The sequence below is a fragment of the Pongo pygmaeus genome, chromosome 2 (assembly GCF_028885625.2).
Source record: "Pongo pygmaeus isolate AG05252 chromosome 2, NHGRI_mPonPyg2-v2.0_pri, whole genome shotgun sequence".
NCBI lineage: Eukaryota > Metazoa > Chordata > Mammalia > Primates > Hominidae > Pongo > Pongo pygmaeus.
This window is the reverse complement of record NC_085930.1, coordinates 7,433,007-7,457,261: the sequence shown is the minus strand read 5'-3', so window position 1 is coordinate 7,457,261 and position 24,255 is coordinate 7,433,007. Positions and strand designations below refer to the sequence as shown.

Below are 24,255 nucleotides of genomic sequence, written 5' to 3'. Positions count from 1 at the left end.
TGTAGTTTCTGTATTTTGAATAAAATTCTATTTAGAGAAAGAATTTTAGAAATATTTAGAGTCATGTCCATTTCCCCTTTTTAAATCTGGCACCCTGCATTCTAATTTCAATAGGTTTCATCAGAGCCGCACTTAGCAGATGCTCAATCAGTGTCTACAGAATGAATGGATGAATAAACTTGTGTGGGTGTTTGTGAATCTTTAATATTTAGTGCTCATCTGTTTCCTAAAGAAACTTGCTACTCAGTTAAAGTGTCTTTCACCTGCTGAAGAGAGATTAATCTTGTGGAAATTCTAATCTGGCAATGGTTTATTTTGTTCTTTTTAGAGGAAAATCTTTCTAAATAAATTAATTTAACAAAAGATAAAAACATATTTGTGCATTGAAAGTGTTTGCACAGGTTATTTTATGTTTCATCAGAGTAGTAGATATAATTAATCTTCTTAAATATCCAGTTCTTTCCCACTTCTGTGTATGAGGAAGCCTATACTGCTTCATTTCTTGGAGTTAGTCATGGTCATGTAACTAATTTTAGCAAATGAGATGTGAGGGAATATGCGAGTCACCAGTGGTAAATACTAGTGCCCAACTCTCTAGCCCATTCTTCCCCTGCTGTGCAAAGGAGATAGCATATGGTGTGGAGTGGCTACATGGAAAAGAATCCCCAGTCAAATCATGTTGAACATGTACAGTGAGCAAGAAATATGTTGTGTTGCTACTGAAATTTTCGTGGTTTGTCAGCACAGTATAAGCTAGCCAATGTGCTTCGGTATACCTCTGGTCAGTATCTAATTACAAAATCTTCCTTCGTGACCACACATACTTCCATTAATGGTGAAAAAAGTCAACTCGTTAAGTGCTCACAATATGCTTCCTCTGCTTAATATAAAAGCAGAACAACTCACTGATATGCATTGAAAAGACAGTGCATCAAATCAGTTTCCCATTCTCTTTCCCTTTAGAAGCCTACTAGTAACAAACACTTTGTAGAAATTCAAGGGGCTTCAAGATACAAAATCAATTTTACCAGAAAGAATAAGTTCAGCTGCATAAAACAGAAATAAAAAATAAGATTTTCTAAACCATCACAGAAGTTTATTTTTTCATTTATGTGAAGAAGCTAAGCTTGAAATCTAGGTCTAAACTGACAGCGCCACACTGTCTTTAGAAATCCAGGCTTCTACCTTCCTGCTGTATTCCTCCATTCATGACTTTATTTTCAAGGTCTCTCAGTTGGTCTAAGAACTGCTGATGCTCCAGCCATTACACTGGCATGTAGGTCTTCAGCGGGAGAAAGAGGAAAATGACAAAAGAGTGTACTATCCAGTTTTCTTTAAGCATACTCCATGGTCTTTTATTCTTCTTATTTGATTAATACATATTAACCGATTAACAGATTAATCTATTCTTAATACAGACTAACTACAATCTGTATGATACTTCCTGCCAAAATTCTATCCTATGTTGTCTGTAATAATTTTCTATGTTAAATATTCTTTTAACTGTTTAAATATCTAATCTTATCCCTTCTTATTCTTCATATACATATTGATATTACTCTCCTAAGTATACCTTCTCTCTTTTCTTCATAAATTTAAGGAAGCTTTTTATCACAAATTCTTTGGCACCAATTACAACCTGAAACTTTTCCTGCATTGTATGAAAGGAGAAAGGGTTACCATACTCCTTGACAAGGATGAAAGAGGCCCTCGGGCATGACAAGACACATATGGTTAAGACATTGCCACCTATTTTGTGGCATCTAACCATCATTTTTTTCAGACTTGAAACCAACAAAGATCAGAAAAGACAATTACATAATAGTAAAGGGTTCAAGTCAACAAGGAAACCTATCGTAAATATGTATGCACCCAACACAGAAGCACCCAGATTCCTAAAGCAAGTTCTTAGAGATCTACAAAGAGACTTAGACTCCCGCACAATAATACTGGGAGACTTCAACACTCCACTGACAGTATTAGACAGATCACTGAGGCAGAAAATTAACAGAGATATTTAGGATCTAAACTCAACATTGGACCAAATGGATCTTATAGACCTCTACAGAACTCTGCACCCAAAAACAACAGAATATAAATTCTTCCCATCACTGCATGGCCCATACTCTAAAATGGAACACACAGTCAGACATAAAACAATCCTCAGCAAATTCAAAAGAACAGAAATCATGCTGAACATACTCTTGGACTCCAGTGCAATAAAAATTGAAATCAATACTTTAAAAATTGCTTAAAACCATCCAAATACATGGAAATTAAACAACCTGCTCCTGAATGACATTTGAGTAAATAATGAGATTAAGGCAGAAATCAAGAAGTTCTTTGAAACTAATGAGAACAAATATAACATACCAGAATCTCTGGGACACAGCTAAGGCAATATTAAGATGGAAATTTATAGCACTAAATGCCTACATCAAAAAAGTGAGAATAATCTCAAATTAACAACCTAAGATCACAACTAAAAGAACTAGAGAAGCAAAAGCAAACCAAAAAGCTATCAGAAGACAGGAAAAAAACAAAAGCAGAGCTTAATCGAAAGAGATCAAGACACAAAATAAACACTCAAAAGATCCACAAATCTAGGAGTTGGTTTTTTCTGAAAAAAATAACAAGATAGGCCACTAGCTAGACTAATAAAGAAGAAAAAAGAGAAGATCCAAATAAACACAGTTAGAAATGGCAAAGGGGATGTTACCGCTGACCACACAGAAATACAAACAACCATCAGAGACTACTATGAACACCTCTGTGCACACAATCTAGAAAACCAAGAAGAGATGGATAAATTCCTGGACATATATACCCTCCCAAGACAGAACCAAAAGGAAATTGATTCCCTGTATAGACAATTAACAGGCTCCAAAACTGAATCAGTAATAAATAGCCTATCAGGACCGGACAGATTCACAGCAGAACTGCACCAGTTGTACAAAGAGTTGGTTAACATTTCTACTGAAACTATTTCAGAAAATCGAGAACGGATATGAGGCCAGCATTATCCTAATACCAAAATGTGGCAGAGACATAACAAAAAAGGCAATATCCTTGATGAATATTGATGCAAAAATCCTCAATAAAATACTTGCAAATTGCATCCAACAGCACATCAAAAAGCTAATCCACCACTATCAAGTAGGCTTTATCCCTGGAATGCAAGATTTGTTCAATATAAACAAATCAATAAATGTGATTAACCACATAAACAGAATTAAAGATGAAAACTATGATTGTCTCTCAGTAGATGCAGAAAAGGCTTTCCATAAATTTCAACTTCCTTTCATGTTCAAAAACCCTCAATAAACTGGGTATCGAAGAAATATACCTCAAAATAATAAGAGCCATCTGTAACAAACTCACAGCCAACATCATACCAAATGGGCAAAAGCTGGAAGCATTCTGCTTGAAAATCAGCATGACAAGAATGTCCTCTATCACCACTCCTATTCAACATAGTATTGTAAGTCCTGGCCAGAGCAATCAGACAAGAGAAAGAATAAATGGCATCCAAATAGGAAGAGAGGAAGTCAAACTATCCCTGTTTGCAGATGACATGATTCTATATCTAGAAAACCCCATAGTCTAAGCACAAATCTCCTTGAGCTAATAAAAAAAAACTTTAGCCAAGTTTCAGGATACAAAATTAATGTGCAGAAATCACTAGTATTGTTATAAACCAATGACAGCCAAGATGAAAGTCAAATCAGGAAGGCAGTCTCATTCACAATGAGACTTGCTAAAAGATAAAATACCCAGGAATACAGCTAACCATGGAGGTGAAAGATCTCTACAATTAGAACTACAAAACACTGCTCAAAGAAATCAGAGATGATACAAACAAATGGAAAAACATTCTATGCTCATGGATAAAAAGAACCAGTATCATTAAACTGGCCATACTCATCAAAGCAATTTACAGATTCAATGCTATTCCTGTCAAACCACCTATGACATTCTTCACAGAACTAGAAAAATAAACTATTTAAAAGTTCGTATAAAGTTTAAAAAAAAAAAAAAAAAAGAGTCTGAATAGCCCAGGCAATCCTAAGCCAAAAAAAAAAAAACAAAGCAGGAAGCATCATGCTACTAAACTTCAAGCTACACTACAGGGCTACAGTAACAAAACAGCATGGTACTAGTACAAACACAGACACATAGACCAATGGAACAGAGTGGAGAGCTGAGAAATAAGGCTGCATACCTACAATCATCTGATCTTTGACAAAGCTGACAAAAATGAGCAATGAGGAAAGGACTCCCTGTTCAATAAATTGCGCTGGGATAACTGGCTAATCATATGCAGAAAATTGAAATTGGACCCCTTCCTTATGCCACCTACAAAAATCAACTCAAGATGGATTGAAGACTTAAATGTAAAACCCAAAACTATAAAAATCCTGGAAGACGACCTAGGCAATATGATTCAGGACAGAGAAATAGGCAAATATTTTATGATAAAGACCTCAAAACAATTGCAACAAAAGAAAAAATTAACAAATGGGAGCTAATTAAATTGAAGAGCTTCTGCACAACAAAAGAAACTATCAACAGAGTGAACAGACAATCTACAGAATGGAAGAAAATTTTTGCAAACCATGCATCTGACAAAAGTCTAATATTAAGCATTTATAAGGAACCTAAAAAACATTAAAAGAAAGAAAATAGCCCCATTAAAAAGCGGACAAAGGGCATTAACAGACACCTTTCAAAAGAAGACATACATGTGGCCAACAGTGATACCAAAAAAAGCTCAACATCACTGGTCATTACAGAAATGCAAATCAAAACCACCATGAGAGACCCAGTAACACCAGTCAGAATGGCTATTAATAAAAAGTGAAAAAATAACAGATGCTGGTGAGGTTGCAGAGAAAAAGGAGCACTTATACACTGTTGGTGGGAGTATAAATCAGTTCAACTATCGTGAAAGACCGTGTGGCATTTCCTCAAAGACCTAAAAATAGAAATACCATTTGGCCCAGCAATCCCATTACTGGATATATACCCAAAGAAATATAAATTGTTATGTTATAAAGATACATGTATCCATACGTTCATTGCACCACTATTCACAATAGCAAAAAAAAAATGGAATCAACCTAAGTGCCCATCAATGGCAGATTGGATAAAATAAATGTGGTACAATAAATACACCATGGAATACTATGCAGCCATACAAAAGAATGAGATCATGTCCTTTGCAGCAACATGGGTAGAGCTGGAGACCATTATTAGGAAACTAACACAGGAACAGAAAACCAAATATCACAGGGATCATGGCAGACAGGAGACAGGACTAGATTGCAGCTCCAACTTGGACGGACAGAGCAGCATGTGGAGGCTCGCATCATGAATTTTTGCTCCACAACGACTGAAGGAATAAATCAGGAAACCTGAGAGGATTCACAGACCCCCTGAAGGAAGCAGATTGCTCCTGCAGGACCTGGCAGACACCCCAAATACTGTGATGCCCAAACTGTGGAAGTGGGAAAGGGAGATTGTCCAGGAAGCTGAAGGCCTAGATTACAAGAGAAGATTTTGACCTTACCTGGAGCTGAGTCAATTTAGAGAGCCCAGCATAATACAGGGGTAGAGGAGGCAGCAGGAAAACCCCTGGGAGCTCGCTGGGTCCCCTACCAAGCCATTTTTGCCTGACCTCACAGAGGACCTTCAGGAGAGCGGCCAGAGGCACTGGGAAAAGGCCACAGGGAGAAGAAAATCTCCAGCTGAATTTTGTAACAATTTGAACTGATTGAGAAGCCTCCTGGCCAGAACTCGGCACAGGGCATGAATCCGATATGCAGATTCCACGGGCAGGGAAAGAATCAAAGCCCTATTCTTTCACAGCTGAGGTGGGTATCCTGGGGCAAGTTCTCAATCCCTGCTCACACACGGCCCAGAAACACACAGTGCTGTTAGAGGGGGCATGGTGCAGGTCAGACCAGCCTTTCTGATTGTTTAGGAAACAGGTGAGGCCTGTAACTGCCAGCTTTCCCCCCACTTCCCTGACAACCTGCATGACTCAGCAGAGGCAGCCATAATCCTCCTAGGTACACAATTCCATTGACCCAGGAACCTCAACCCCATCCTCCACAGCAGCCCCAGCTAGACCATCCAAGGAGAATCTAAGTTTAAACACGCCTAGCCCTGCCCCCACCTGATGCGCCTTCCCTACCCACCCTGGTAGCTGAAGACAAGGGGAATATACTCTTGGGAGTTCTAGGGCCCTGCCCACCACTGTTTCCTCCCCGTACTACCACAGCTGATGCTCTCTGGAAAGCACCACCCCCTGGCAGGAGGCCAGCCAGCACAAAAATAGAACATTAAACCACCTAAGCTAAGAACCCTCACAGAGTCTATTTCACCCCCCTACCACCTCCACTAGAACAGGTGCTGGTATCCACGGCTGAGAGACCCAAGGATGGTTCACAACACAGGACTCTGCTCTGCAGATGACCAACCCCCAGTACCAGCCCGGAGCCAGGTAAATTTGGTGGGTGGCTAGACCCAGAAGAGAGAAAACAATCACTGCAGCTCATCTCTCAGGAAGCCACATCCATAGGAAAAGGGAGAGAGTACTACATCAAGGGAACATACTGTGGGACAAAAGAATCTAAATAACAGCCTTCAGGCCTAGACCTCCCCTCTGACAGAGCCTACCCAAATGAGAAGGAACCAGAAAACCAACTCTGGTAATATGACAAAACAAGGTTCTATAACACCCCCAAAAAAATCACACTAGCTCACCAGCAGTGAATCCAAACCAGGAAGAAACTCCTGATTTACCTGAAAAAGAATTCAGGAGGTTAGTTATTAAGCTAATCAGGAAGCACCAGAGAAAGGCGAAGCCCAATGCAAGGAAATCCAAAAAAAAGATACAAGAAGTGAAGGGAGAAATATTCAAAGAAATAGCATAAAGAAAAAAACAATAAAAACTTCAGGAAACATTGGACACACTTACAGAAATGCAAAATGCTCTGGAAAAATCTCACCAATAGAATTGAACAAGTAAAAGAAAGAAATTCAGAGCTTAAAGACAAGGCCTTTGAATTAACCCAATCCAACAAAGACAAAGAAAAAAGAATGAGAAAATATGAACAAAGCCTCCAAGAAGTCTGGGATTATGTTAAACAACCAAACCTAAGAATAATAGGTGTTCCTGAGGAAGAAGAGAAATCTAAAAGTTTGGAAAACATATTTGGGGGACTAATCAAGGAAAACTTCCCCAGCCTTGCTAGAGACCTAGAAATCCAAATACAAGAAGCACACAGAACACCTGGAAAACTCATCGCAAAAATAATATCGCCTAGCCACACGGTCATCAGGTTATCTAAAGTTAAGATAAAGGAAAGCATCTTAAGAACTGTGAGACAAAAGCACCAGGTAACCTATAAAGGAAAACCTATCAGATTAACAGCAGATTCTCAGCAGAATCCTTATAAGCTAGAAGGAATTGGGGCCCTATCTTCAGCCTCCTCAAACAAAATAATTATCAGGCAAGAAATTTGTATCCAGCTAAACTAAGCATCATACATGAAAAAAAGATACAGTCTTTTTCAGACAAATGATGACAGAATTCGCCATTACCAAGCCACCACTACAAAAACTGCTAAAAGGGGCTCTAAATCTTGAAATAAATCCTGAAAACACATCAAAAAAGGACCTCTTTAAAGCATAAATCACACAGGACATATAAAACAAAAATACAAGTTAAAAAGCAAAAACAAATAGAAAAACAAGGTACACAGGCAACAAACAGCATGATGAATGGAATGGTACCTCACATCTCAATACTAACATTGAATGTAAATGGCCTAAAGGCTCCTCTTAAAAAATATAGAACTTCAGAATGGATAAGAACTCACCAACCAACTGTCTGCTACCTTCGGGAGACTCACCTAACACATAAAGACTCACATAATCTTAAAGTAAAGGGGTGGAAAAACACATTTCATGGACACCAAAAGCAAGCTGGGTTAGCTATTCTTATATCAGACAAAACAAATGTTAAAAAAACAATGGTTAAATGAGACAAAAAGGGACAGTCTATGATGGTAAAAGGCCTTGTCCAACAGGAAAATATCACAATCCTAAACATATATGTACCTAACACTGGAGCTCCCAATTTTACAAAGCAATTACTAATAGACCTAAGTAATGAGATAGCAACACAATAATACTTCAGTACTCCACTGACAGCACTAGACAGGTCATCAAGACAGAAAGTCAACAAAGAAACAATGGATTTAAACTATACCCTGGAACAAATGGACTTAACAGCTATATACAGAGCATTCCATCCAACAACCATAAATGCACATTCTATTCAACAGTACGTGGAACTTTCTCCAAGACAGACCACATGATAGACCACAAAATGATTCTGAATAATTTTAAGAAAACTGAAATTATATCAAGCACTTTCTCAGACTACAGTGGAATAAAACTGGAAATAAACTCCAAAAGGAACCTCCAAAACCATGCAAATACATGGAAATTAAATAACCTACTCCTTAATGATCACTGAGTTAAAAATATATCAAAATTAAAATTAAAAAATTCTTCAAACCAAATGAAAGTAGTGAGAAAACCTATCAAAACCTCTGGGACACAGTCAAGGCGGTGCTAAAAGGAAAGTTCATAGCCCTAAATGCCTATATTAAAAAGTCTGAAAGAGGACAAACAGACAATCTAAGGTCACAACTCAAGAAAATAGAGAAACAAAAACAAACCAAACCCATACCCAGCAGAAGAATGGAAATAACAAAGATCAGAGCAGAACTAAATGAAATTGAAGCAAAAAAAAAAAAAAAAATACAAAAGTTACATGAAAGAAGAAGCTGGTTCTTTGGAAAGATAAGTAAAATTGATAGATCGTTAGCAAGATTAACCAAGAAAAGGAGAGAGAAAATCTAAATAAGGTCAATAAGAAATGAAACGGCAGATATTACAACTGACACCACAAAAATGCAAAAGATCATACAAGGCTACAGTGAACAACTTTATGTGCATAAACTAGAAAACCCAGAATAGATGAATAAATTCTTGGAAAGATACAACCTTCCTAGCTTAAATCAGGAAGAATTAGATACCCTGAACAGACCAAAAACAAGCAGAGAGATTGAAATGGTAATTCAAGAATTAACAACAACAACAAAAAAATGTCCAGGACCAGATGGATTCACAGCTAAATTCTACCAGACATTCAAAGATAAATTGGTACGAATCTTATTGACACTATTCCACAAGATAGAGAAAGAAGGAACCCCTCCCTAAATCATTCTATGAAGCCAGTATCACCCTAATACCAAAACCAGTAAAGGACATAACCAAAAAAGAAAATTACAGACCAATATCCCTGATGAACATAGATGCTAAAATCCTTGACAAAATACTTTCTAACAGAATCCAACAACATATCAAAAAGATAATTCATCATGATCAAGAGGGTTTTGTACAGGGATGCAAGGATGGTTTAACATACACAAGTCAATAAATACAATAAACAGCATTAAAAACAAAAATCACATGATTATCTCCATAAATGCAGAAAAAAGCATTTGACAAAAATCGAGCATCCCTTTATAATTAAAACTCTCAGCAAAATTGGCATACGAGGGGCATACGTCAATATAATAAAAGCCATCTATGACAAATCCACAGCCAACATAATACTGAAAGAGGAAAAAATGAAAGCATTCCCTCTGAGAACTGAAAGAAGACAAGGATGTCTACTCTCACCACTCCTCTTCAACGCAGTACTGCAAGTCCTAGCCAGAGCAATCAGACAAGAGAAAGGAATAAAGAAAGGGCATCCAAATCAGTAAAGAGGAAGTCAAACTGTCGCTGTTTGCTGATGATATGATTATTTACCTAGAAAACCCTAAAGACTCCTCCAGAAAGCTTCTAGAACTGATAAAAGAATTTAGCAAAGTTTCCAGATACAAAATGTACACAAATCAACAGCTCTTCTATACACCAAGAGTGACCAAGCTGAAAATCAAATCAAGAACTCAACCCCTTTTACAATAGCTGCAAAAAACATAAAATACTTAGGAATATACCTAATCAAGCAGTCTAAAAACGTCTAAAGGAAAACTACAAAACACTGCTGAAAGAAATCATAGATGACACAAACAAATGGAAACACATCCCATGATCACGGATGAGTAGAATCAATATTGTGAAAATGACCATACTGATAAAAGCAATCTACAAATTCAATGCAGTCTCCATCAGAATACCACCATCATTCTTCACAGAATTAGAAAAAAACAATTCTAAAATTCATATGGAACCAACAAAGAGCCCACATAGCCAAAGGAAGACTAAGCAAAAGGTACAAATCTGGAGGCATCACATTACCTGATTTTAAACTATACTGTAAGGCTATAGTCACCAAAACAGCATGGTACTGGTATAAAAATAGGCACATAAACCAATAGAACAGAACAGAGAACCCAAATAAACTCAAATGCTTACAGCCAACTGATCTTTGACAAAGCAAACAAAAACATAAAGTGGGGAAAGGACACCCTTTTCAACAAATGATGCTGGGATAATTGGCTAGCCACATGTAGGAGAATGAAACTGGATCCTCATGTCTCACTTTATATAAAAATCAGTTCAAGATGGATTAAGGACTTAAATCTAAGACTTGAAATGATAAAAATTCTAGAAGATAACACTGGAAAAACCCTTCTAGACATTGGCTTAGGCAAAGATTTTATGACCAAGAACCCAAAAGCAAATGCAATAAAAACAAAGATAAAATCCTGGGACTTAATTAAACTAAAGAGCTTTTGCACGGCAAAAGGAATAGTCAGCAGAGTTAACAGACAACCCACAGAGTGGTAAAAAGTCTTCACAATCTATACATCTGACAAAGGCCTAACATCCAGAATCTACAACGAACTCAAACAAATCAGCAAGAAAAAAAGATTCCATCAAAAAATGGGCTAAGGATATGAATAAACAATTCTCAAAAGAAGATATACAAATGACCGACAAACATATGAAAAAATGCTCAACATCACTAATAATCAGGGAAATGCAAATCAAACCACGATATGATACCACCTTACTCCAGAAAGAATGGCCATAATAAAAAAAATCAGTAAATAGTAGATGTTGGCATGGATGCAGTGAATAGAGCACACTTCTACACTGCTGGTGGGAATATAAACTATTACAACCACTATGGAGTACAGTGTAGAGATTCCTTAAAGAACTAAAAGTAGAATTACCATTTGATCCAGCAATCCCACTACTGGGTATCTACCCATAGGAAAGGGAGTCATTATATGAAAAAAATACTTGTACATGCATGTTTATAGCAGCACAATTTGCAATTGCAATAATGTGGAGCCAACCCAAATGCCCATCAATCAATGAATAGATAAAGAAACTGTGAGATATATATATATATATAAAAAATATATATATATGATGGAATACTACTCAGCCATAAAAAGGAATGAATTAACTGCATTTGCGTGACCTGAGTGAGATTGGAGACTATTATTCTAAGTGAAGTAACTCAGAAATGGAAAAGCAAACATCCTACGTTCTCACTCATAAGTAGGAGCTAAGCTATGAGGATGCAAAGGCATAAGAATGACACGATGGACTTTGGGGACTCAGGGGAAAGGGTGGGAAGGGGGTGAGGGATAAAAGACTACAAATAGGGTGCAGTGTGTACTGCTCAGGTGATGGGTGCACCAAAATTTCACAAATCACCACTAAAGAACTTACTCATGTAACCAAACACCACCTGTTTCCCAATAACCTATGGAAATAAAAAAACAATTAAGCATATCTCTGAAGATAAGCTACTGCAGGACCCTGGAGAAAATTTAAGAAAAATATTCTGCATGCCTCCCAGGATATAGGACATGGCACCTATATTTTTTAAAAAAGAAATGATATGGAAAAAAACCATGACATGTAAAACAATAAGGTAGCTTTTGAGGGGAGTAGTTATTGGAAAGGAACATAAAAGGTGTTTCTGAAAGATTTTAAAAAAAGAAAACCAAATATCACATATTCTCACTTATAAATGGGAGCTAAATGATTGCACACATGGACACAACAAGAGGAAGAACACACAATGGGGCTTACTTGAAGGTGGAGAGTGGGAGGAGGGAGAGGAACAGAAAAAATAACTATTGAGTACTAGGCTTAGTATCTCAGTGACAAAATAATCTGTACAACAAACCCACATGATGTGAGTACCTATATAACAAACCCTGAACATCTGCCCCTGAACCTAAAATAAAAGTTTTTTTTTTTAAATATACTTTTTCTAAGATGATACTATGTCCTCTTGCTTCTCCTCTTTCTTTCTGACTATCCTTTCCTTAGGTTTTAGTTTACTATCTTACTATCTCACATATCCCCCTAAAGCTCAATACTTGGTCTTTAATGTAAGTCTACATATTATATACATGAGTCAGTGTTTCATTATAACTGGAGAAATGAGCTTATCTTTCATATTTGTCGAACATCTACAAGTAGATGTCTATTGCTAGAGGTTGGGGGTGAATCATTAAAATTCAGATTAAACCATTTAACATATCAGAACACAATTCTGATTCTTGTGTTAACAGCCTATATCAAAATTGAAAATGACAAGGCATCTAGTGTTTAAATATATTGATTGGATTTACCTTACACTCTTTCATGTGAGAAGTAGATTATAATTTATCATAAGAATTTAGTTTCTGTTTGATATTAGCCACAAAAGCAAAATATTAACTAATGGATTATTGTATAGTTTATGTGCAAGGCAAGTTCCAGAAGGTCATGAATATTTTAACTTAAAATATAACATGCTTTTTTTATGCACATGATATAATTGTACATGTTTATGGTGTACAGTGTGATAGATATATCCATACATGTATACAATGTGTAATGATCAAATCAAGGTAATTAACATATCCATAACCTCAAACCATTATCATTTCTTTGTGTTGGGAAGATTCAAAACCATCTCTTTAGCTATTTGAAACTATATAATAAATAATTGTTAACTATCATCATTCTATAGTGATATAGAACACTAGAATCCTCCTATCTAGCTGTATTTTTTTATTTGTTAACCAACATCTCCTTATCCTCTCTCCTCTCTACCCTTCCCAGGCTATAGTAACAATTATTCGAATCTCTACTTCCATGATCAACTTGTTGACCATAAAAATATTAAGTGAAAACATGGCATTTGTCTTTCTCTGCCTTGCTTATTTTACTTAACAGAAAGCCTTCAAGGTTTATCCATGTTGCGAACAGTGATATAATCCACTTTTCAATGAATTTTATTTATCCATTCATCTTTTGATGGACACTGAGGTTGATTCCATCTTTGCTGTTGTGAATAGTGTTGCAATTAACGTGGGAGTGCAGATATCTGTTTGACATACTGATTTCCTTTCTTTGGATACATATCCAGTAGTGGGATTGCTGGATCATATGGTAGTTCTACTTTTAGTTTCTTGAAGAAAGTTCATACTGTTTTCCATAATGGGCATACTAATTTACATTTCTACCAGCAATGTATAAGAGTTTCCCTTTCTCTCCATCCTACTTAGAATCTGTTATTTTGGTTTTTTGTATAATAGCCATCCTAACTAGGATGAAATGATATGTCATTTTGGTTTTCATTTGCATGTTCCTGATTAATGATGTTGAGCATTTTTTTCATATACTTCTTGGCCATTTATAGGTATTTTTTCAGAAATTTTATTTATATCAGTGCCCATTTTGAAATCAGATTTTTTTCTTTTGAGTTGTTTAGGTTTCTTCTATATGGTAAATATTAAGCCCCTGTCAGATGAATTGTTTGCAAATATTTTCTCCCATTCTGCAGATTCCTCTTCACTCCGGTGATTGTTACCTTTGCTGTGCAGATGTTTTTTAGTTTGTGTAATCTCATTTCTCTGCTTTTGCTTCTGTTACCTGTACTTTTGAGATCTTATTTATAAAATTCATAAAGTTTTTGCCCAGGCCAATCTCCTGCAGCATTTACTTTATGTTTTCTTCTAGTCATTTCACAGTTTTGGGTCTTACATGTAAGTCTTCAACCCATTTTGAGTTAATTTTTATATATAGGGAGAGATGGGGTCTAGTTTCATTCTTCTTCATGTGGATATCCCATTTTTCCAGCAACATTTATTAAGACTGTCCCTTCCCCAGTGCATGTTCTTGGAGTATTTATCTGTCTGTGCATTTATTTCTGTGTTCCCTTTTCTGTTCCATTGGTCTATGTATCTTTTATTATGCTAGTGCTATGTTGTTTTGGTTACTATAGCTTTTTAGGATATTTTAAAGTCAGGTAGTATGATGCCTCCAGCTTTGTTCTTTTGCTCAGGATCCCATTAGCCATTTGAAGTCTTTTGTGGTTTCCATATGAATTTTAAAGAATTTTTTTTATTTCTGTGAATCATGTTATTGGTATTTTAAGAGGGATCACATTGAATCTGCAGGTCTCTTGGGGGACATGATCATTTTAACAATCCATAAACACAAGATTTTTTTCCATTTTGGGGACTTCATCAATTTCTTTCATCAGTGTTTTATAGTTTTTATCAGAGATTTTTTTGGTCCTTGATTAAATTCATTGCTAGATACTTTTGTAGCTATTATAAATGAAATTGCTTTCTTGTTTTTTTTAACTAGCTTGTTAGTGGTTTCTAGAAATGTTACTGATTTTTGAATGTTGATCTTGTACCCTGCAATGTTACTGATTTTTTCTCAGTTATAAGAGTTTATTGATGGAATCATATATGACCTTCATTGTTTTGAAGTATGTTTCTTTCATACCTACTTTGTTAAGGCTTATCATAAAGAGATATTAAATTTTAGCAAATGTTTTTTCTGCTTCTGTTGAGAAGATCTTATAATTTTTCTCCTTCCTTCTATTTATGTGATATATCCCATTTATTGATTTGCATGTGTTGAACCAATCTTGCATCTTTGGGATATATCCCGTTTGATCATGGTGTATACCATTTTTGAAGTGCTGTTGGATTTGGCTTGCTAGTATTTTGTTGAGGCTGTTTGCATCTCTGTTCATTGAGGATATTGGCCTTTAGTTTTCTTTTTATTTTATGTCCTCATCTAGTTTTGGTATCGGGGTAATGCTGGCCTTGTAGAATAAGTTTGGAAGCATACTCAACTGTTTAATTTTTTGAAATAGTTTGAGAAATATTGGTAGTAGTTCTTCTTTAAAATTTTGGTAGAATTCAGCAATAAAACCATTTGGTCCTGGGCTTTTCTTTTTTGGAAGACTTTTTATTAATGATTCAATCTCATTACATGTTCTTGGTCTGTTCAGGTTTTCTGTTTCTTCCTGTTCAGTGTGGGTAAAATTGTATGTGTCCAGGAACTTACTCATTTCATCTAGGTTTACCAATTTGTTGATGTATGGGGAATTTAATGTTTACTTGTAAGGTTCTTATTGATAGGTTAAGACTTGTATAATTTCATTAATTGTTTTTAGTTTGTTGTGCATAGCTTTTTTTCTTATTGCTTATCTTTGCAGTTTTGTGACTTTCTGTAGTGACAAGATTTGATTCTTTTCTTTCTCAGTTGTATGTCTGCTCTACCAGTGAATTTTATATTCTCATGTGTTTTCATGATGGTAGTTATTGTCCTTTTGCTTCCAGATCTAAGAGTTTCTTAAGTATTTCTTGTAAGGCTGGCCTAGTGGTGACAAATTCCCTGTTTTTTCTTTTCTGGAAAAGACTGTTTCTCCTTAGTTTCTGAAGGATAGTGTTGCTGGGTACACTATTCTTGGCTGTCAGTATTTTTCTTTCGGCACTTTGAACATATTATCCATTGTCTCCTGGTATGTATGGTTTCTGCTGGGAAATCTGCTGTCAGTCTAATGAGGGTTCCTTCATATGTGATTTGATGCTTTTCTGTTGCTATTTCTAGAATTCTCTTTGTCTTTTACTTGACAATTTGACTACAATGTGCCTCAGAGAGGACATTTTGGGGTTGAATCTATTGCGGAATTTATTCGCTTCTTGGATCTGGATGTTTTTAACTTCTCAAGACTTAGGAAATTTTCAGCTATTATGTTATTAAATAGGTTTACTATGCTTTTTAAATTTTTTTTTAGTTTTAGTCTCTTCTCCTTGGAACTCTTATAATGTGAATATGGTACTCCCTAAGTCCCAAAGGTTTCATTCATTCTTTTTTTTTTTTTTGTCTCTTCATGATTTCTTCAGCTGTAATCAACATCAGTGGTAACTGTAAATGCCTCAGTGACCTAGATTGTGGGTGTTTGTTGAGGCAGCAGTGTGGCTTTGCTAAGGAATGGGACTGCTGAGCAAGCCAGTTCTTTGGCTCTGGAAGACTCCACTGGTCAAGGGAGTGGGGCCACCAATGGTGGCAGATGCTGGGCAGGACAGTCTTTGGGCTCTACGGGGTACATAAAACAGCTTTTCTGGTTGTGGAGGCTGTTGTGGGTGCTGGGTGGTCAGTTCTTGGGTTCTACGGGATGTCATGTCAGTTACCTGGGTCTTGGAAATGACCTCCCAGCTATACTGGACCACTTCTTTTTGGTGATGCAGGGCACCGTGTGGCCTTAAGTGCTGTGGTCACATTTGTACCACTGATCTAGCTGGGGTCATGGTGTTCTGGCCTTTGGCGTGGGCATAGTGAAATAAAAGTGAAATAAAAGGAGGGTCTTGGGAATGTGGAGATGCAGGGGCTCCCAGGTTACAATGCCCCATGACAGTGTCTCTGTTCTCAAAATAAAGTCATGCCATAGCAGCTTGCATCTTGGAGAGTAAGCAGGACCCTGCATGGGTTTCTTCTTTGGAGTAATGCAGCCACTTGGACTCTAGGGATCTTCTTATATGGCTCAGGGCCTGTGTGGAATGTGACCTTTTTCTGTAGCTAAGATTGCAGGTATTGGTAGTGGTAATGGACACTGCTAGAGATCTCCCCTTTACCATTTCTCTACAATCTTGCCTTGGTGCTTTACTTCTCTCTCTATGCTGCCGTCTTGAGTTTTTGTACTTCAGAAGGCTGTGTTGCTTCTTGCTGAATTCCAGTGTTCTCCCTTAGATACTTTACTTGAAATGTAGTTATGTATTTGTTGTTTTTGTCATTTTTTAGTGAAGAAAGATGAGCATTGGACACCTCCAGGCAGCTATCTTGATGACATCCATTACTTACACTTTGCTTTTCCTAAAAGCAGATACATTTATTTCATATTTTAAGACATAGGCTTAAATCAATCTTTTTTACAGAAATGTAATTGTATTTACGTATTCACATGCTTTTGCATTACTGAAGTGAAAGTATGTCAGTGGATAAAGTTGGTATTAATAAGTCTTCTACCTTAAGTTATATACAAGATCCTTTTAAAAAATACTCACTGCAGTTCATTCAGTGTTGACTCTCAAGTTTAATAGGGACTTTAGATTAACTAAATATTTTAGATTAGACAGTAGGATATGCACAGAGATAAAACTTCACTTGGAACATATCTTTACTATTTCACACTTGTCAGCATAGCATCATGTAGATGACTCTCCTATATGCTCCCATAGCATTCTATTTTTATTTTTATCAGAACACTAATAATAATCTAAAGATTCATTTATTCACATGTCCCCTAATCTGTGAGCCTATTTTGATGAGATATTGTTCATTAATCTTTGTATTTTAGACAAAGCATCAATGCCTAATACCTAGTAAATTTCAAAGAAATCAGTAAATGAAAAAGTATTATTAAATAACATTGATTTCTTCTCTTTTAGTCCCTGGGAAAAATACTGCCCTCATATAGTGTATACTGAAAGATCGTTTTATACTGAAAGATCTTTAAGCTAGAAAAAAATCATTGACCTCTACTGGTAAGATTTATTGTCACTATACTCACTTGGGTTCATATTACTAAATTTTATAAAATGAAAAAAATATTGTTTCACTTAGGAAGAGTTGCTACCCACACCTATTCAACAATCAGGATGACAGGGTGATAGGTAAGGCTGGCACTGCTGTCTTCTCTTCTGAAGATTAATCAGAAACATATTTCTCCTCAGGATTTACTGAGAAATGCAAGTTAGTTAAAATGGCCCAGAATTAAGTCTGAGAATTGGGACAGGTGACAAGAAGGGCAACAATTGCTGCTTTGGTAGAATCTACTGCCACTGCTTTGATGAAAAGTGAAAAAATGACAGGGGAGTGGTGGAAAGCCACAGTCGAGGTTTTGTAGAGGACTCTCAGAAGACTTGCCCACACTCAGAGATTCCGACCTGTCAAACAAAAAACTAGTACCATGGGTATATGCCACAACTTAAGTGTAGATGATCACCAGTGAGTCTGCAAAAGATGTAGTTACAATAAATGCCTGAAAAATAGCTGGTGGATTAAAAGACAGTTATCTCCTGGAGCACTAGAGAAGACTGTGAAAGAAAGGGAAAAACAATACCCTTAATGTTGATCACATGTTGTTTCATGTTGATTACAAAAAATATTTATTCATCTTAGTTTTAAATGTAAATATAACTTCTTAATATTTTTAAAATATGCTCAGCAGTCCATATTTTGAATGTTCCCAGTGAAAAGAAGTGCATGTAATACAGATTCAGAAAATGTGTCTTAGAAAAATCAGGCTTCAATTGATCTCTGTAGTCACACCAAAAAAAATGTATATTATATTATTTGAGTTTCCTAAATGGTATATTACATTTAGAAATCTAAATAATCACATTTTATAGAGCTACCTTTATTTGAAAAATGAGAAAAAAATGAATATGAACCTTTGTAATACAAATTTATTCTGGCATTTCTTTCTAATCATTTGTACCACCTCTACAAATACCAATCAAATATCTCAACTAAATTATTGCATTTATTTATTTATTTATGCAACACATACTTTTTCATGCCTACCTGTACAAAGCATAGTGCTAGTTACTGGAGATGCAAAAGTAAATAAGACAGATGCTATCATTCTTCTCACAGGGAACAGTACATAAATATTAATACTAGTTAAATAATTTTACAGAGGATGATTCTACAGTGCATTAATTTCAAAGCTTTTAAAATTTTTTATATCAATGGTAATCAAGAAATGTGTAAATAATCTCCATTGGTGGCTTAATAAACTTAATAAATGATTTCATAAATCACTCTGTGCCTTAAATTACCTGTACTAATATCAATAGTTCAATATCTTTATTTGCTTTTTTTTTTTTTTTTTGGAGACAGAGTCTTGCTCTGTCACCCAGGCTGGAGTGCAGTGGTGCAATCTCAGCTCACTGCAACCTCTGCTTCCAGGGTTCAAGTGACTCTCATGCCTCAACCTCTGAAGTAGCTGGGACTACAGGCATGCACCACCACACCTGGCTAATTTTTGTATTTTTAGTAGAGATGGGGTTTCACCACATTGGCCAGGCTGGTCTCGAACTCCTGGCCTCAAGTGATCCACCTGCCTTAGCCTCTCAAAGTGCTGGATTACAGGCATGAGGCACCACACTAGGCCCTTAATTTACTTTCAATTGAAAAATATGTATGGTTTCTTCAGCTAAATAATGAAATTTGTGAATTGAACATTTTATTTGGACAGCTCTAGCATTTCTAAGTAATAGTATAGGTGATTTTGTATCACTTGTTCATATACTATTTTATATTTTTTATTTCATGACTATATATGATTTTCTGTGTCCCTAAAAATGAATATTTTCACTTATACAGACACATTCATTTGCACAATCTATATACCAGACCCAAGTCCTGGGTGAATCATTACTATCAATGCTGAAATGAACCACCTTCCACAGCTTTTGATTCTCCTACTTTACGTTTTGGTTTTGGACCATTCATTCTATTATGTATCCATTTGTCTTTTATTAGCTTACTTTTATTTCTACAAGAAAACACAGAAACTAAGCAAGACCACTGATAAACAAGAGAAGAAAAGGAAAACACTAACTTTTAAAGAGGGAAAAAGAAATATACGTTCTGTGTGTAAGGGTAGAACATTTCAGTTCCAGTGTAATCCAGGTACCAAGAAAGCCATCAGTGAAAAAGAGCTGTCTGAGTCTAAAAGCTAGTCTAAGCAACTGAACTGGTGATAATGTGATAAGAGCATATCCATTTTTATTTTCAAGAAGGTAGTGTGTTAGTTCGGAGAAATGAGACATTTTTCTCTTCACATCACCTGTCAGCTGGAGGTAAAGAAGGATATAAAGTATGACAGATTTACATTTGATGAGTAAGAAATCAAGTCTAACAGGAATTAGCTATTGTCTGGAAACAAATTTCAACAGTTAAGATGTTCCCCCCTTACATGATGTTGGTAGCTGCAGTGAGTGTAAAAGTAGCCAACAGCCAAGAACAGAAAGCACATGGCACCTGGGATGTCACTAGTAGAGAAAATGCACTGGTTCTCAGCAAAACAGTTATGAAGTTCTTCATCAGGGCAGAGCCTCTTTCTGTTGCTGGCTCCATAGTAATATAATTGTATACAAGCACCATACAACATATATGGCAACCAGATTACTTATATCTGGTTTTACCTATTTTCAGATGAAAATCAGCTTCAAAATTTACTAACTGTTTAACCTTGAACAATTCACTTAACTTCTCTGTATTGGGAATAGTAATAATAGGATATACTTTATAGATTCAAGTTTCTGCATATGGGTAGCCAGTTATCCCAGCATCATTTATTGAATAAGGGGTTCTTTCCCCATTAATCGTTTTTGTCAACTTTGTGGAAGATCAGATGGTTGTAAATGTGTAGACCTATTTCCGGGCTCTCTACTCAGTTCCATTGGTCTATGTGTCTGTTCTTGTAGCAGGACCATGCTGTTTTGGTTACTGTAGCCTCGTAGGATAGTTTGACATCAGGTAACATCATGCCTCCAGCTTTGCTCTTTTTGCTTAGGATTGTCTTGGCTATTCGGGCTCTTTTTGGGCTCCATATGAATTTTAAAATAGTTTTTTCTAGTTCTTTGAAGAATGTCCTTGGTAGATTGATAGGAGTAGCATTGGATCTACAGAATGCTTTGAGCAGTATGGCCAGTTTAATAATATTGATTCTTTCTACCCATGAGCATGAAATGTTTTTCCATTTGTTTCTATCATCTCTGATTTCTTTGAGCAGTGTTTTGGAGTTCTACTTGTAGAGATCTTTCACCTCCCTGGTTAGCTGTAATCCTAGGTATTTTATCCTTTTGGGAGTGCCTTTCTGATTTGGCTCTCAGCTTGGCTGTTGCTGTTGTATAGGAATGCTAGTGATTTTTAGACATTGATTTTGTATCCTGATACTTTGCTGAAGTTGTTTATCAGCTTAAGAAGCTTTTGGGCTTAGACTATGGTGTTGTCTAGATATAGAATCATGTCATCTGCAAACAGTGATAGTTTGACTTTCTCTCTTCCTATTTGATGCCCTCTGTTTCTTTCTTTTGCCTGATTGCTCTGTCCAGGACTTCCAATACTATGTTGAATAGGAGTGGTGAGAGAGGGCATCCTTGTCTTGTGCTGGTTTTCAAGGGAAATGCTTCCAGCTTTTGCCCATTTGGTATGTTGGCTGTGGGTTTGTCATAGGTGGCTCTTAATGTTTTGAGGTATGTTCCTGCAATACCCAGTCTATTGAGAGTTTTTAATGTGAAACGATGCTGAATTTTATCAAAAGCCTTTTCTGCATCTACTGAGAGACAATCATGTGGTTTTTGTTTATAGTTCTGTGTATGTGATGAATCATATTTATTGATTTGTGTATGTTGTACCAACCTTGCATCCCTGGGGTGAAGTCTACTTGATTATGGTGAATAAACTTTTTTATTCAGCTTGCCAGTATTTTGTTGAGGATTCTTGCACATTATAGACTTGATGAGGATTAAATGAATCAATCATATATGTAAAATATTCAGAACAGTGCCTAACACATAATTATTGCTATATACATATGAACTACTACTACTATTATTTGTTTACATACATACCTATATATATACACTTATTTACATACACACCTATACATATTGTTGATGTTTTACAAGAACAGAATTATATTACACACTTTTACACATCTCAGTTTTTCACTCAATAAGTGAATAAAACCTTCTGGAAATTCCTCCAGGTCAAATAACTCTATGTCATTCTTTTTAACGACTGTGTGCTGTGCCATAGTCTTTCTTTAAACTAACACGTAAAGAGATTAATTCCATTCCAGGTTTTTGAAAGTCATGGGCAGTAGCACGCTCTGCCAAGATACTTTCCAGCCTATAATGAGAAGATAAGACTCCCTGGGATCAGCCTATACATGTATTCCACTGGCACCATTTTCTATATTGCCACCTTAAATTTCTATTGGTCAGCTTTTCCAGTCCCTGGGAAAACTGTTCCTGCTGTGTGTCACTTCATAATATCTGGTTCGTCTTTGGCCCACATTCCTAGTCTTCTTCCCCATACTTCTTTCTAATCTGCAAGCTATTCATCAGTGAGCTAACCTACTTAAACCCCTGTACAGTAACTGTTAATCAAAGCATATCAAGAAAACACTAGTGAAGTAACAGTAATAGAGAATGAAAGAGAAAGATGGTGTGAAAAATAACAATAAGGGTTAACACATACTGAGAGTTTAACATTGCCAAGCACTGTGCAAAGTTGTAGCATACACTGTTGGTGTTCCACCTTAATCCTGTCATATCACTAATACCCGCCCTCTGTCCCCATTCCAACAGTCCACATCTATGACTCTCCATGGAGGACTGCCCTTGACCACCTGGAACTGCTTTGTCTCTGTAAAAAGAACCAGAAGTGCTTGGGAGTTTTTATTCCCTGATCTCAAGGCAAAAGCTAATGACAGGCTAGTGCAGTCATGAAACCCCAGCTTCTGTGCATCAGTCATGACTATTCTAAGATGCTATTTAGGGTCATGCAGAAACTATCTTCAGTGGGACTTTACAAGAAGTCACACCTTTGCTTGACTTTGTCTCTGACTCCTTTCTTGATTTCTCCCAAGATGACTTCAACAATCACTTCCACGCAAATCTTCATTCCAGGATCTGTCTCTGAGCAATCAAACATAAGACTGAAGCACTTTGCAATGCTGTATCTCTTTTAATCTTCACATCACCCCCAAGAGGGAAGTTAAGCAATTTACCTCACAGCCTAAGAAGTATGGAGTTGCATTAAAAATTCAGAATGTCTGAATTTAAAGCTCATACTCTTAACTGTTTTTGATTTTCATTTTGAGACAGAGTCTCACTTTGTCACCCAACCTAGAGTGCAGTGGCACCATCACAGCTCACTGCAGGCTTGACCTTCTGGGCTCAAGTGATCCTCCCACCCCAGCCTCACAAGTAGCTGGGACCAAAGCCCTGTTCCACCAGACCCAACTAATTTTCTTCATTTGTTTTTAGAAACAAGGTCTCACTACGTTGCCCAGGCTGGTCTTGAATCCCTGGAATCAAGTGATCCTCCTGACTTGGCCTCCCAAAGTGCTGGGATTATAGGCATGAACTACCATCTCTGGTTCTTAACTATTACTTCACAAAAGCTGGACTCTAAAGGCAGAGACAACAACATGGGAAGTGCTAACAAAGACCCAAAAATTAAGAGAAAAAGGAGAGGGAGTGTGGGTAGCATCCTACTTCCTCCATACTCCCATCATTGTCTCTCACCAACAGGTTCCATTGTTGGTGACCCTGCATTGCATTGACTGCTCTTTAAGAGTCAATTTCACTCTTCTTTCCTCTCAAAGGAGAGCAGACAACTTTTTTTCTCCCCAGTTTTTACCTAAATAATTCCACCAGGGTGAGGCTCCTGCAAGTGTCTTATCCTCATTAAAGATCTTCCACTAAGTGAGAAACAAAGAAAAAAAAAAAGCTCTTCCGCTAAATGAAACTGCTTCACTCAGCTGAAAGACCTACCTCCAAAATTGGAAATCAACTACTTGAAAATCCTAACTGGGTTAAATTTTCTATCTAATGTACTCAAATTAAAATTTAAAGTTGGAGAATAATCTAAAAACAAGCCATTTCACTGTTTCATTAATTTTCCATTTTGTTGAAAAATATTCTGAAATCATAAAATTATGAGAGGTTTTATTTAACATCTCTGTGTTAGAAGTTTATTTAATGGGCTGCAAGTTAAATGCTTTGGAAAAAGAAATTATTTTCTCTGAAAAAAATTTGGCTTAATAACATCTCCCCACATTTTTAGGATTTTTTTTTTTTTTTAGATGGAGTCTCGCTCTGTCAC

At 36.4% G+C, this 24,255-nt stretch overlaps 1 protein-coding gene and 1 non-coding gene across 2 annotated transcripts in view; both read left to right on the top strand.

The window, feature by feature from the left end:
• The window catches only part of HTR1F (5-hydroxytryptamine receptor 1F), a 212,043-nt gene that overhangs the window by 122,867 nt on the left and 64,921 nt on the right, over positions 1 to 24,255 (top strand). The gene's annotated exons all lie outside the window — the stretch shown is intronic.
• Positions 1,654 to 1,779, top strand: LOC129034431 (U6atac minor spliceosomal RNA). Its single transcript, XR_008501908.1, has one exon. It is a non-coding gene; the product is annotated as a U6atac minor spliceosomal RNA (small nuclear RNA).